Here is a 14470-nt window from a genome sequence, read left to right on the forward strand (position 1 = left end):
ATTTGCATTTGTGGCACCAATCTTTTCCTTGCAGAACGTGTAAGCCCCATCCAGGGCTCAGATCTTTGGCACACTGAAACCTCATGCAGCCACATCACACCGGATCAACCCACTTATTCTAACACTTTCCAATGGCCCAGATCAAGCCGCATCTAGGGCTCAGGAAAAAAACATGTATCATTTCAGCCGCCCCCCAATCGCCTACATCTATAGTCTCGGTCTCATATCTGAACTCACCCCTCTCTCTCTCTCTCTCTGTGTCTCTGCGCAACTGCAAACTACAAAATCTAGAAGAATAAGACGTTCAAAACCCATATATTTCAGTTTATCTATCTGTCTGCAAGAATCAAAAGTTCAAAACCCATATCGGCTTATCATTTCAGATTGTTCAAAAAATCAAAACCCATATCTTTCAGTTTCCATCGGCCGCTGTTCCATTTCCGGTTCGCCGTTCGCAAGCTTCAGCCGCTGTCTCTCAACTCTCAAGCTTGCCCCCCTCTCTCCCTGCAACTGTTAACTTGTATGTATGGGTTCTGTTTTAATTTTTTTTTCTTTCTAAATCAACTAATCAAGCTCTGTAATTCTTGTTTTGCAAATTAAATCCTATTTGGTGAAATTTTTTATGATCTTATATATATATATATATATATATATATATATATATATATATTCACAATATAAAGTAACAAAATTTGCATTGCATTGCATTTTGAGGTAATGCATTGCATTTTGAGGTAATCACCGTAATCTACATTTTATTTCAGCAAAACAAATATATTTTTTTATTTCTATTACTTCTATTTTTTTATGGTCATAGAATTTGTTAGTCAAAGAAAGCACTGAGATTCCATTAAGAAGATGGTCCGGATTTGGAGTGAAATCGGACCATGCGACGACAAAGGTATACCTCCTTCTCCTTCTTCATAGTTGTCTTTCATTTTGAAAGCCATGAAGTGAGGTTTTTTTTTTTTCAGAACTAACTTTCTTGTTACTCTTTAAGCTATAGTTTGATATCTTGAAAGTTGAAACTATATAAGCTGTAGTGGGTTTTATTTGTACTTGATATGTGATGATTTCTTGAAACATTTTTCTTTTTCTTTTATCAAGCACACTTTATTCATGACCCAAAGTTAAAGCCTTTTCCAAATGAATCTCACCAGCAGCATAAACAATATTATTAGATAAGGATGTTCTTGACAGAAAAGGAATATTAGAAGCCCTTTTAAGATGCAAAAGTTACTTCTCATCTCTCACCCACCTACCTAATCTGTCCGCTGCTTCCAAAAAATGTCTTTCCCACATGCAAAAGTTTCTCTCCAACCAATCATCTCTATGCATGTATGTATAAGTTGGTTTTATTTTTTATTTTTTGTTACAAATCTATGAATCTTGTATTATCTGCATCTTTGAAATAAATTTCTGGCCTAAATGTTGGTACAACAATTCTGTATGTATCTTGTATCTTGTTTATGTAGTTGTATATTACTCTTCTTATTTTAGTCTAGCAATATGAAATAAAATATTCACATTTCAACATCAAGTTTCTAATATTTTATGTGCCTCAATTTTAATGATGCAGGTTTAAATTTTGGAATAGAAACAAAAAGTCCAAGTGAAATGAGTGGAATCGGAAAAAAAAAGAAGGTGAATTCTTTTAACTTATTTTACTTGTTCTAGTAGTAATATATTGTTTATCAATTGATTTTTTCATCTATTAAAAAGAATATCTCATTTCGGTCGACCAGTTTGTTAAAACCGATCGACACTTGGAGGAAACACGTCGACCGGTTATTGAACCAGTTGACATCTATGAGAAACAGTCGTAATCTTTGAAAACCAGTCGACATCTACAACTTAGGGTTGACATCTGAAACTTCTCTCTTCTTCTTCTCTTCTCTCTCTTCTTTGCTCTTTCTTTTTTTCTCTCCTGCTCCTTCATCTTCTTCTATGGCAGAAATCTTTTTTTGATTCTTCTTCTTCTTCTTCTTCTTCTTCTTGTTTCTGATTCTTATGGATTTTTTTTTTTTTTTAGTTTTTTGTTATATGAAATCTGTGGTGCACATTTTGTTGCCATGAAATGTGGTGCACATTTTGTTACTGATTTTAGGGTACTGATGTTCCACTAAAGCATGATATTCCACTAAAGCATGTGGGTATGTTTGCTTTTTGTGTTGGTCAGTGCAATTTTTTTAGTAATTAGATTTTGTTCCAAATATAGTTGCTAACATTTTCAATCCTCTTGCCATGGATGGGGTTCCTTTTCAATGGCTCCCTTTTTACCTTTGTTTTTTGGATGATGGGTGGACTCTCACACTCAAACATGTAAAGATAATTGATTTAGCTAACTTTTGCATATTTATATATACTATTGCATCTTTATTGGGTGGGTTTTTTTTTTTTTTCAATGTTCGCCTTGCTTCAGTCGGACGCGCGCTTCACCTTGCGCCTCAGGCTCTAGGAGGCTTTTGCGCTTTTGTGCACCTTGAGCGTTTAACAACTATGGGTTTTCCTTCACGTATCTCTCTGTGTTATGACGCCTTTGTTCATCTGTGCTTTTATGTAATGTCTGCCTTGATGAATGCTGAGATCTTTAACTTAACTCACGGTAGACATTAGTACGCAACTACGCATAGAACATCATTAATGGATTGTAATCATCAAAGTCTTAGATTGCCTTTAGGTGAAGTCCTTGAGGTCAACAATAATCAAATCTCCACTAATATGGTAAGTCATTTCATAAATCGTGGCTATCATATATGCTAACATTTGCATAATCAAATCTCTGTTATTATAGTTATAGTGTGTATATATACTTATATATAGAGAGAGAATTTATTTCATTTCATTTTATAAATTATTAATAATTTTCTTTTAGGTGATGCTATATTTTTTTCTATTAGGTGATGCTAACACCTAACCTATTAATAATTATAGTAAGTGTTGGGGCAACAGAAACGTACGAACACAAAGATCCAAAGAAAGCCAACAAAGCAATCACACATAAACACGAGATATAGATGGTTCAGCTAAAATTGGCCTATATTCATGGATGAGAAGAGATTCTATTATGATTCGTAGAGATATTACAACGATAGAGTACCAACACCACGTACATGTCTTTTTACCATGTACCACTCCACGAGCCTATCTCCTTGCTAACAGTGTTACCGGTGTTTTTGCTACTCTACCAATCCGCATACTTCCTCTACCCATCAACTCCCCTCATGAGACTACATCTCTCTCAATCCTATAAGTCTCAACCCAAAACATATGTACTTATTTATAGAATTACAAACATAATTCCTTGTTGGACAAGGATTACAATTCCTTAGAGGTCAAGACTTGCCAAATAAGAAATTACCTAATAGAATACAACTCTAAAATAGAATCCTAATTAGAATAGGAATTTGAGACACTATTTCCAACAATCTCCACCTTGGCTCAAATTCCATCCAGCCAATCATCGCTTTCCATGGCATTGATCATGACAATTCTTTTGCAACTTCAATCTTAACGATACTCCTGCAAAACTTCGATTGTCCACACTATACGTTGCTCGATCAATCAAACCTCCAAGGCTCCACGTTGACTATTCGAGCTCCATGCCATGTAACCAAGCCGATTGACTCCACCTATAACTAAAACCCGTTGTAGCATATGTTAAGACTTCTTGTGTTTTCTGGATTTCATTCACCTTTGGCTCTGATACCAATTTGTTGGGAAAACGTACGAATACAAAGATCCAAAGAAAGCCAACAAAGCAATCACACATAAACATAAGATATACATGGTCCAGCCAAAATCGGCCTACGTCCATGGATGAGAAGATATTTCATTATGATTCGTAGGATATTACAACAATAGAGTACTAACACCACATACATGTCTTTTCACCATGTACCACTCCACGAGCCTATCTCATTGCTAACAGTGACATCGGTGTTTTTCCTACTCTACCAACCTGCATACTACCTCTACCCATCAACTCCTTCATGGGATTATGTAACACCCCCACATTTTCCACGCATAAGTTGATCAGGCTTATACACGAAAAACGAGGGATATCAAAAACAATTGGCAATATACAAGCATGGAATACAAAATGATGATAATAAAAGAATTTAGACAGGAAAGGAACACTAAATAATACAACAGCCATCCATCCTTTATTTAAATACAGTACTCCATTACAACTTGGAAATCCTATGTCAAGGATCCCTAAATATAAACCTGAGAGTTCAACGTCAAAAGTAAATAAAAACTGAAGCTGAAATAATACGTAAAACTTCTACCCTGAACTGGATCGTAAGAGTAGATGAGTTCGGATGGTGGTCCCACACTGCTAACCTCAACCTTGGAACGGGTACTGACCGTATCCTGAAATAACAACAATGGTGGGTCAACCCCACGAGCAAGTCCTCTCCACTATGACCCAAATCAGAGAATCAAATAAATTAATCATTATGAATCGGATGAGTACTATATCTGTATACATCCTACGGGAACTATCCGATGTATAACATGACCTCAACCAGAATAGACGGTGATCACTTAGACTCACACTAGGTGGTCAAGTGTCGCCTTTCCCTACCTGGGAAATCAGCTATTATACATGGTGCACGGTACTGGCAACACAGACTATAACGAACTACACAGTGATAACACCTCTCAAAGTACTGATGAATATACTGAGCATATCAATTAGACAACACATGCCAACAATATTAATAAATATACCGAGTATGTCAATTAGGCAACACATGCCAATAATATTAAACCACATACCCCGACAGCCACACATCTGTCTATCGCAACGAATGCATAAGGTATAAATGAGTCTAAACTTATTAGCCAGCTCACATGGTTCTATATGGCAACTCATCCATATAATATAAATGTGACATAATTAAACAGTCCATTTATTTCCTGAAATGCACACAGCATAATAATCATGGTTTATATACGATTAACAGTATAAATATTCCATAATATATAATGGGTTATTTATATGAATAAAACCAAGCACTAATTAATTTAACATTAATGGTTATTACAGTTTAATAAAATAATACCATTAATAGTCATTAAATTAATTACATATGTTTACTAGCGATTCGCACTTTAACTGATACAATTAATATTTAGAAATATTAATCGGACAATTATAATAGTTTACGAGAAATAAAATAATAATATAATGTCCCGTTAATTCTAAAAATGCCAACCCGAGGCCCCAAAATGTATAGTGAAGGTCCTGGTAATGACAAAACAGTCCCTAGGGGTATTCTGGACTTTTTCAGCAGCTGCAGAGGCCCTTCACGCGCCCCCACGCGCCTCTCAGAGCTCCCCACACGCGCTGCCAAGCTTTCCCACTCTCCCACGCGCCTCCACGCGCGTCTGGCATCAGCCACGCGCGCGCACGCACTCCCACGCGGGTCTGGAGCGTTCCATGCACGCGCACGCGCTGCCACGCGCGCACTAATGGTACCTTGCTGACGCGGCGGCTCCTGATTCGGTGGTTGCATGGACTTGTTGTGGGTGCGCTACACTGGATAATTCTATCTTAGTTCTTCTAATCCAAGGGTCCTGGTTCGCGCGTGCACCATCTTATGGTGTATTGGACTACACCGAATCAATCTGCTGATTAGTTACTCATCTAACGGCCGGATATCCATGCGCACAGTAACTATAGTGCGCCGTATCACACCGGATTACTCCGGTCATCTCCCCCACTGCCGGCGACCGGAAAACTCGTCGGAAGGTCGCCGGAAATTGCAGAAAAGCCCCGGAAAAATCCAGAAAATTCTAGAAAAATCCTTAACGCCTTATTTAATTATTTTCGGCCATTATTAATTTCATAGGATATTAAATAAATATATACCATCTTATATAATTAAAATTTCATTAATTTAATAAAATAACATTAATAATTTATTAACCTCCTAACGTTGGCTCTATGCATAAAAATAAACTAAACAATTAATTTATTAATTCAAAGGGGAAAAGTAGATAATAACTTGCCTTTTTGGATTTAAAATAAATCCGCCGGTTGCGCGTAGTCGGGTAAATTCCCTACACCGGTCCAAGTTCCTTTCTTTCTCTCTCTTCCTTTCCACACTTTTACAATGGCTCACTAGAATTTATAATTTGTGTTTAACTCCCTTTCTTTCCTTCTAAGGTAGGCTAGCTAATTTATATACAAATTATATAATATAAATATTACAAATATCTATTTTTGTATTTAATTAACCACATTCCCAACCATATGGCTTTAAGTCTACCCATACACATTAATGAAATTCTATCCTAATCTCTAATTTCATCATGACATTGATTTTAATACTATTATTATTATTATAACTATTATTATTATTATTACTAATATTATTATTAATAAACTTTTATAATTATTATTATTATATTATTATTACTATTATTACAAAATAATACATTATATCATCATAATACTTTATAACACAAATATAATACTTTTAATTAACTAATAATGATTAATATAAGCATAACCAACAAATAAAATTATTAATAATAATACATGCATAATTAAATGAATAAATTTACTATTTTAACATACACAATTAATTTACATGCACATTTAAATGAACTTAATATAATAATGTAGCATGCACAATAATAAGTAAAGAAATCCTCACATAATTGAATTTTTTTAAATAAACTAAACTTTTTAATAAAATACGGGGTATTACATTCTCCCCCCCTAATAACGGAATTTCGTCCCCGAAATTCACTACATACCTGTATTAAAAAGCTCTGGATACTTGGCACGGATAATATCTTCCCGTTCCCAAGTAGACTCTGTAGCACTATGATGACTCCACTGTACACGTACTAATGGAATAGTCTTCGTGCGCAGTATCTGATTCCTACGATCGAGAATACAGTAAGGTTGTTCCAAATAGGTTGCATCGGGTTGCAACTCAATCTCACCCACATCAATGTGTTGATATCGATCTTCTTCCCGTAGAAATTTTCGCAGCATAGATACATGAAAAACATTATGTACCCTATGAAGATTATCTGGTAGAGCCAAACGATAAGCTACTGCCCCAATCCGATCTGTAATCATAAAAGGACCCACAAACCGAGGCGATAACTTACCCTTTGACCCAAACCGCATTACTCCCTTCATAGGAGAAACCTTAAGCAAAACCTGATCACCAACCTTAAACTCCAAAGCACGAGTTCGACGGTCAGCATAACTTTTCTGTCTGCTTTGAGCTGTACGCATCCGATCCCTAATGATAGCGATTTTTTCTGACGTGTCCTTAATAAATTCAGGACCCAAAAAGCTGTTCTCACCAACTCCAAGCCAACAGACTGGAGACTTACACGGTCTACCGTACAAAGCCTCAAATGGTGCCATACTAATAGTTTTCTGATAACTATTGTTATAAGCAAACTCTGAAAGCGGCAAATATTCCTCCCAATTGCCCTTAAAATCAAGAACACATGCCCGCAACATGTCTTCTAAAATCTGATTGACTCGCTCAGTCTGTCCATCTGTTTGAGGATGATAAGCCGTGCTAAGATAAAGTTCTGTACCCAAAGCCTGCTGAAAGCTCCTCCAAAATCCTGATACAAACTTCGGATCTCTATCTGATACGATGGACAATGGTACGCAATGAAGTTTCACCATTTCTGCAATATACAGCTTAGCATACTGTTCTGACGTAAAGTTTGACCGAACAGGCAGAAAATGAGCGGACTTGGTCAATCTATCAACAATGACCCAAATAGAGTTGTGATTATGTTGTGAAGTAGGTAATCCCTCTATGAAGTCCATGGAAATACTCTCCCATTTCCACTCTGGTAAGGGAAGTGGCTGTAACGATCCTGGCGGTCTCTGATGATCAATCTTAATCATCTGACAGGTGCTACATTTAGAGACAAAGATAGCTATATCTCTTTTCATGCCGGCCCACCAAAACTGGCGTTTCATGTCCTGATACATCTTGTCTCCCCCTGGATGTACAAAGAACTGAGAAGTGTGTGTCTCTCTCATCACAACATTTCTCAAATTATCAGCTGAAGGCACAATTAAACGTCCCTTGTACCTCACTCCTCCATCGGTCCCTATAGAATAAAAAGGAACATCCCCGGAGGCTAACTCCGAAACCCGATCAATACACTGTTGATCTGAGAGTTGCGCTTGAATGACCTGATGAATGATAGAAGGAGTTACTACCACACATGCCATAAAAGCGTCTGCTAACTTATCAACAGTCTTCAAAGCATCCCACTCTGTTGCAAACAAAGCTGAAAGGCTAACATAGGGTCGGCGACTGAGTGCGTTTGCTACAACATTCGCCTTCCCTGGATGATATTGTATAGAGAAGTGATAGTCTTTCACGAACTCCAACCATCTGCGCTGTCTCATATTCAGTTCCCTCTGTGTGAACAAATACTGTAGACTTTTATGATCGCTAAACAATCGAAAAGTCTCCCCCAAAAGATAATGTCTCCAAATACGCAAGGCAAAAACCACTGCTGCGAGCTCTAGATCGTGAGTCGGGTAATTAAGCTCATGAGGCTTAAGCTTCCTAGACCCATAAGAAACTGGTCGCTCTTCTTGCATCAACACACAACCCAAACCCTTCAGAGAAGCGTCGGTAAATACTAAATACTCGATTCCACTTTGAGGTGTGGCTAAGACAGGTGCAGAAGTTAACTTACTCTTCAATTCAGCAAAAGCAGTCTGACAAGAATCATCCCATACAAATGGTACATTCTTCTTAGTCAGATGAATAAGTGGACCCGCAATTTTGGAAAATCCCTGGATGAACCTGCGATAATACCCCGCCAATCCCAGAAAACTGCGAATCTCTGTCGGTGAGGTAGGCTGTCCCCACTCCATAACGGCCGCAACCTTGGCTGGATCTACTGCTAACCCTTCTTCTGACACTACATGTCCCAGAAATTTGACCTCTTTCTGCCAAAATTCACACTTCTCAAACTTCGCAAACAACTGATGTTCTCGAAGTGTCTGCAATACTGTGCGTAAATGTCTGGCATGGTCCTTCTCTGACTTAGAGTAAACCAGAATATCATCAATGAAAACAATGACAAACTGATCTAAGTATTCTCTGAATACTCTATTCATCAAGTCCATAAAGACAGCTGGAGCGTTCGTTAAACCAAAAGGCATAACACGAAACTCATAAGATCCGTACCTCGTGAGAAATGCTGTCTTTGGAACATCTTGTTCTCTAACTCGTAGCTGATGATAACCAGACCTCAAATCGATCTTTGAGAAGTAAGTAGCTCCCTTCAACTGATCAAACAGGTCATCAATTCTGGGCAACGGGTACTTGTTGCGAATAGTGACCTTGTTCAGTTCTCTGTAATCAATACAAAGACGAAGAGATCCATCCTTCTTCTTTACAAACAGTACTGGTGCTCCCCATGGTGAAGTACTCCTGCGAATAAATCCCTGGCTGAGCAGCTGCTGAATTTGATCTTTCAACTCTCGCATCTCCACTGGTGCCATTCTGTACGGCGCCTTAGCAATAGGCGTAGTGCCTGGAGCTAAATCAATAACGAAGTCTATCTCTCGACTCGGTGGCAAGCCTGGAATTTCCTGGAATACATCCTGGAATTCCTGTACTACCGGGATGCTGTCAAGAGATACCGCAGTCGCTTCCTGTGAGTCCTCCTCAAGAACGAATAAATAAGTGCTAGGCCTTCTATCAGGTTGTGGTACAACGAGAAGATACATCTCCTGTCCTGGTATAGAAAATACAATAGACTTTTCGTAACAGTTAACCTGAGCATGGTACTGAGATAACCAGTCCATCCCAAGTATAACATCATACGAATGCATATCTAATGCTAACAAATTTGCAAGAAATCAAAGCCGGCCCATATCTATAAGGATATCACCGCTACACTCGCGTAAAATTGCCCCAACTCCCAATGGTGTATAAATATTAAGAGGTTGGTCACATAACTGAGTCGTCATACCAGATAAGATAATAAAAGATCTAGACACAAAAGAATGTGATGCACCCGTGTCAAACAGTATACGAGCAGTTCTACCATGTATAGAAAACATACCCTCAATAGCCTGAGGAGCCTGCGCATTATATGGCATGAAGTTATAAACTCTGCCATGATGCAACTGCTGTGGAGGTTGTCCCGGAGGAAATGGTGGTGCTGGAAGTGCCGAAACATTTTGAACTTGCCCACGTGGCATCGGTGGGGCCGGTAGAGGTAACGGCTGATTAGGTCTCGGCTGCCCATACTGTCCCTGCTTAGCTTTGGGACACATCTTGGCCGGATGCCCAATCTCTCTACAGTGATAACAACGTCCCGTAAAAGGACCTGCCTGTCTTCTCTATTGATTTCCCGACCACTGTTCCTGTCCGGTCTGAGGTATCCCACCTTGTCTACCCTGATTAGGGACTCCATCCCTCTGCACATCTGGGTTTCCTTTGTTTTTCTTCCAAGGTTGATGTCCTTGAAATCTGCCCCGATCATTGGACTTGGTACCACTGCTGCTTCCTTTCTCCACTGTCTGGTAGTCTCGGTTAGCCCGCTTATCTCCCTTGGACTTCCGGTAATCACTCCTCATCTGGCAGTGCTGTAAGGCGGCATTAACCACCTGGATATAAGTAGTATATGCAGGACTACCTATGATCACCACTTTAATCGGCCATATCAACCCTTTCACAAAGCGGTCTCTCTTCTTTTCTTCCGTATTGACCTCCTCTGGTGCAAATAATGACAAATTAATGAACTTCTGTTCATACTCAGCCACAGTCATATCCTCCTGTTGCAGATCCAGAAATTCAGTCTTCATCGCTGATCTTACTGACATAGGAAAATACTTGTCGTCAAAGCGAGTCTGAAATTCAGCATAAGTCAATCTGGTCCTCTCTTCGACAGTAGTAATAGACTCCCACCACTGCAATGCATTGCCTATCAGCATAAACGTAGCCAGCATCTGTTTCTGCACTTCGGTACAGATTACCATCCGAAGATGACGCTCGCTCTCCTGTTTCCACTGATATGCTAACAAGATATCTGTGGACCCCGCAAATGTCGGTGGATTCCCTCTGATAAACGAGTGACGAGTTTTGTCCCATGACATTGGCTGTGCCACTGGTTCAGGAACAGGTACTATCGGAGGAGGTTGCTGGTTTCGTAGAGCAGATGCTACTCCTGCTGCCACAACTCGTGCAATGATATCAGCAACTTGAGGGGAAAATTCCTGATTCTCATTTTGAGTTGGGGAAATACTGCGATGCTGGTTCGCATTCCTTGTCCCACGCCGAGACATCCTTCTTTTAAATTCAAAAAAATCTAACGTCAGTACATTATAATTGAAGATGCAAGAAATTCGTTCCCCTCTTTCTCTCTCTAGAATTCTTACACCTCAACCCAAAAAGATCCCCTTCCTTTCCATTCCTTATCCTATTTATAGATATTTACAAGATATTTACAAGATATTTACTGATTGCTGGATCTGGGCCTATTCCTCCATAAGTCATGGTCACCTTTGATGGGCTTACTCGCGTTCGGCCCATATGGCAGTGTCTTTATATGGGCCGAACCAGCTGTATGAACTGAATGTAGTGTTTGCGAGTCGGATCCGGCCCATGTCGTCCGGGGCCTCCTCAACTGCCCCCATAATTGCCCCTTATTTAATAAGGGGTAATTATTGATGGCGTCTCATCATGATGTTGACGGCTCGAGATAACCACGTGGGGGAGCGGACGGTCAGATCCAGAATCAATGTTCCGGGGCTCGAGGAATTTCTCGCCTTCCTAACGCTTCGGCCCTCGGGCCCCCTCGCCTTTATAATGCTCTAGAATTCCACTTCACTTCCCTTTACCGTCTCCATCATCAGTCAAGTCTCTCTCTTTCTAGAACAGTGCTAAGCTTTTTCTGGTGAAATCCTTCAAGAGTCATTCTTCCAGCGATCTTGCAGTCTTCCGAGGTTAGTTTCGTTCTTTTTTACTTTCGGCAGGCTTCCATTTACCCCCTTTTAGATTCTTCTAGCACTTCCACCATGGTTGTAGATCTGGATGTTCTTCGTATGAGACTTAGACTTCCTGACAACATCGAAGTTAGGGTTTGCCCCCAGGACGTTAACATTATGACCGGCGCCGGCCTCCTGCCCGGCGAAGTCTTATTCACGAACCTTCAATTGAATGTTGTTAGGTTCCCTCTGCACCCTTTCTTTAGTTATGTCTTCAATAGATTGGGGATATCCCCTCTGCAGGTCAACCCCAACTTGTTTAGAATCATATCTGTTATGCTCTTGTTGATGCGTGACAGAAATCTGGACCTCGACCTCATAGACCTCCTTCTGTGCTATAAGGTCAGTAAGATCCGTACTGACGAACCCTTCTACCACCTCTACCCGTTCGAGAAGATGTCCATATGTACGGACACAATAAAATCTGAGAAGGGTTGGAGGGATAGCATCGTGGGCATTAGTGGGGCTTGGTCTTCGCCGGCTGCAGAGGATTACCCAATCCCGAGCGCCTTTGGTGTCTGTTCTGTCTCCTCCTATAAGAAATTCAAATCTCATAAACATGACTGCCCCTGCGAAACATGCGTTCCTCGTTTTTGCACTTTCTTATGCCGTTCCTTGGGAATACCTTGTGATGACTTGAGCTATAGTGTTTGCAGGGATAGGAGTAACTGCTTGAAGAAATACGTTCTGAACGATATTCCTTCCTGCTCAGATCTCCTCACTTCAGACAACCTCTTAGCGCTCTCATCACTCGGCTACAACATGAGCAGACTTCAGATTCCTTCTTTTGGCAGGAAGAAAAATGCTCCCCCAGCCACTCCTGCTGCTGGGGCGACCTCCTCTCCAGCGTCAACTTCTTCCTCAGCCACCATATCTGACACTGTCCCGAGCGCAGTGGCTATTAACCCTGTTGCCAGCGCCCCTGCTGCCAACCAGAACGCGTCCCCCCCAGCTACCATAGCTCCTGCTGCTGCGGGGGGCGGTCGGGACAAAGAACGAGGCAAAAGGCCTCATCCTGACAGTGAAGTCGATCCTGAGGAGGAGCCTCTCATTAGAAGGACCCGGGTCTCCGGGCCGGGTGCTCTCTTGCACCGAGCGATCAGAGCTCCTGCTCCCTCTGGGCCTGCTACAGCTGGTGGCTCTGCTTCTGCTTCAGGCCCCCCTTCTATCCCCACCTTACCGTCATGGTTTCCAACGTATATGCCCCCTTGCCAATGACTTCTGCAATTCTGTATGGGCCTTCCCAGGGTGGCATCATTTTTTTGACCATCCCCACCTTTCTTTTCAGAACCAGATCGCCAGGGGCAAAATCCCTGTGTTTTACTCTCTTGTTGTGACTATTCGCCAGCACTTGCTGATACGATGCTAGCCTTATAGCCGCTGCGTCCCTCCTTTCGTCTATCATATCGAGGTTCAATCTTAACATCTTGTCGTTCTGATCTCGGCTCCATGCTAAGCTTCTGATAGTGGGGACTAAATGCTCAACCGGTATAACTGCCTCGGTACCATACGCCATTGCGAACGGGCTCTCCCCAGTCGGCCGCCTTGGGGTGGTTCTGTAAGCCCATAGAACGTTCGGGAGTTCATCCAACCACTTCCCCTTATGATCTTCCAGCTTCTTCTTAATGCAGGCGAAAATGGTTCTATTTGTGATTTCTGCTTGTCCGTTGGCCTGAGGATGACTTACTGCAGCCAACTTCTGGTTGATTCCATACTCCTCCAGCAGCTTTCTTACTTGCCTGCTGTCGAGGTTTGTGCCATTGTCCATGACTATTGATCTGGGAACACCGAAACGGCAGATAATATTGTTCCAAATAAATCGTCTCACATGAGTCTGAGTCACGCTAGGATATGGTTCTGCTTCCACCCATTTAGTGAAGTAATCCGTGGCCAGTAACACATACTTGTTCTGAGCTCTTGCAGTTGGCAGAGGACCGACCACATCCATCCCCCATTGCGCGAAAAGCCATGGCGAGGCCATTACGTGCAATTCCTCAGGTGGTTGGTGGATCAATGGTCCATATCGTTGGCATTTATCGCACCTTCGAGAGAACTCCTCCGCATCTCTTGACATGTTTGGCCAGAAATACCCTTGTGTCATTGCTTTATGCGCTAACGATCGCCCCCCAGAATGATTGCCACACACACCCTCATGAATAGCTCGCAATACCTGCTGCGACTCCGCGGGGGTGACACATTTCAAGTATGGGCCAGAGTAGGACCTTCTGTACAACTGGTTCCGCACGATGGCGTACTTTACAGCATTCTTTTTGAGTCTCCTAGCTTCATCCCTTTGCATAGGCAAAACGCCATCTCGAATATAGGTAATGATGGGGTCAATCCAACTTGGTTCATACGGTATGACGTTGACTTGCCAAGGGTCAGAGTCCAACGGTTCTTCGAAAATAGATGGCTGGGTCACTATTCCTACTGGAATCACCCTCGCCAATG

General features: G+C 41.1%; 1 long non-coding RNA gene across 4 annotated transcripts in view; it reads left to right on the forward strand.

Moving 5' to 3' along the window:
* The first annotated feature begins 202 nt into the window (after positions 1-202).
* Positions 203-14470, forward strand: part of LOC132306113 (uncharacterized) — a 28123-nt gene continuing 13855 nt past the window's right edge. For 3 of the 4 annotated variants that reach the window (XR_009481823.1, XR_009481824.1, XR_009481820.1), the window contains exons 1-3: positions 209-520; positions 818-901; positions 1580-1644. This is a non-coding gene — a long non-coding RNA (uncharacterized LOC132306113). Of the gene's footprint in view, positions 521-817; positions 902-1579; positions 1645-14470 lie in introns of all 4 variants that reach the window. The other variant, XR_009481821.1, reaches the window with a different exon arrangement.

Source organism: Cornus florida, unplaced genomic scaffold (genome assembly GCF_030987335.1).
Source record: "Cornus florida cultivar Cherokee Brave unplaced genomic scaffold, ASM3098733v1 CherokeeBrave_3.0.0_Hap2_Chr05, whole genome shotgun sequence".
Lineage (NCBI taxonomy): Eukaryota > Viridiplantae > Streptophyta > Magnoliopsida > Cornales > Cornaceae > Cornus > Cornus florida.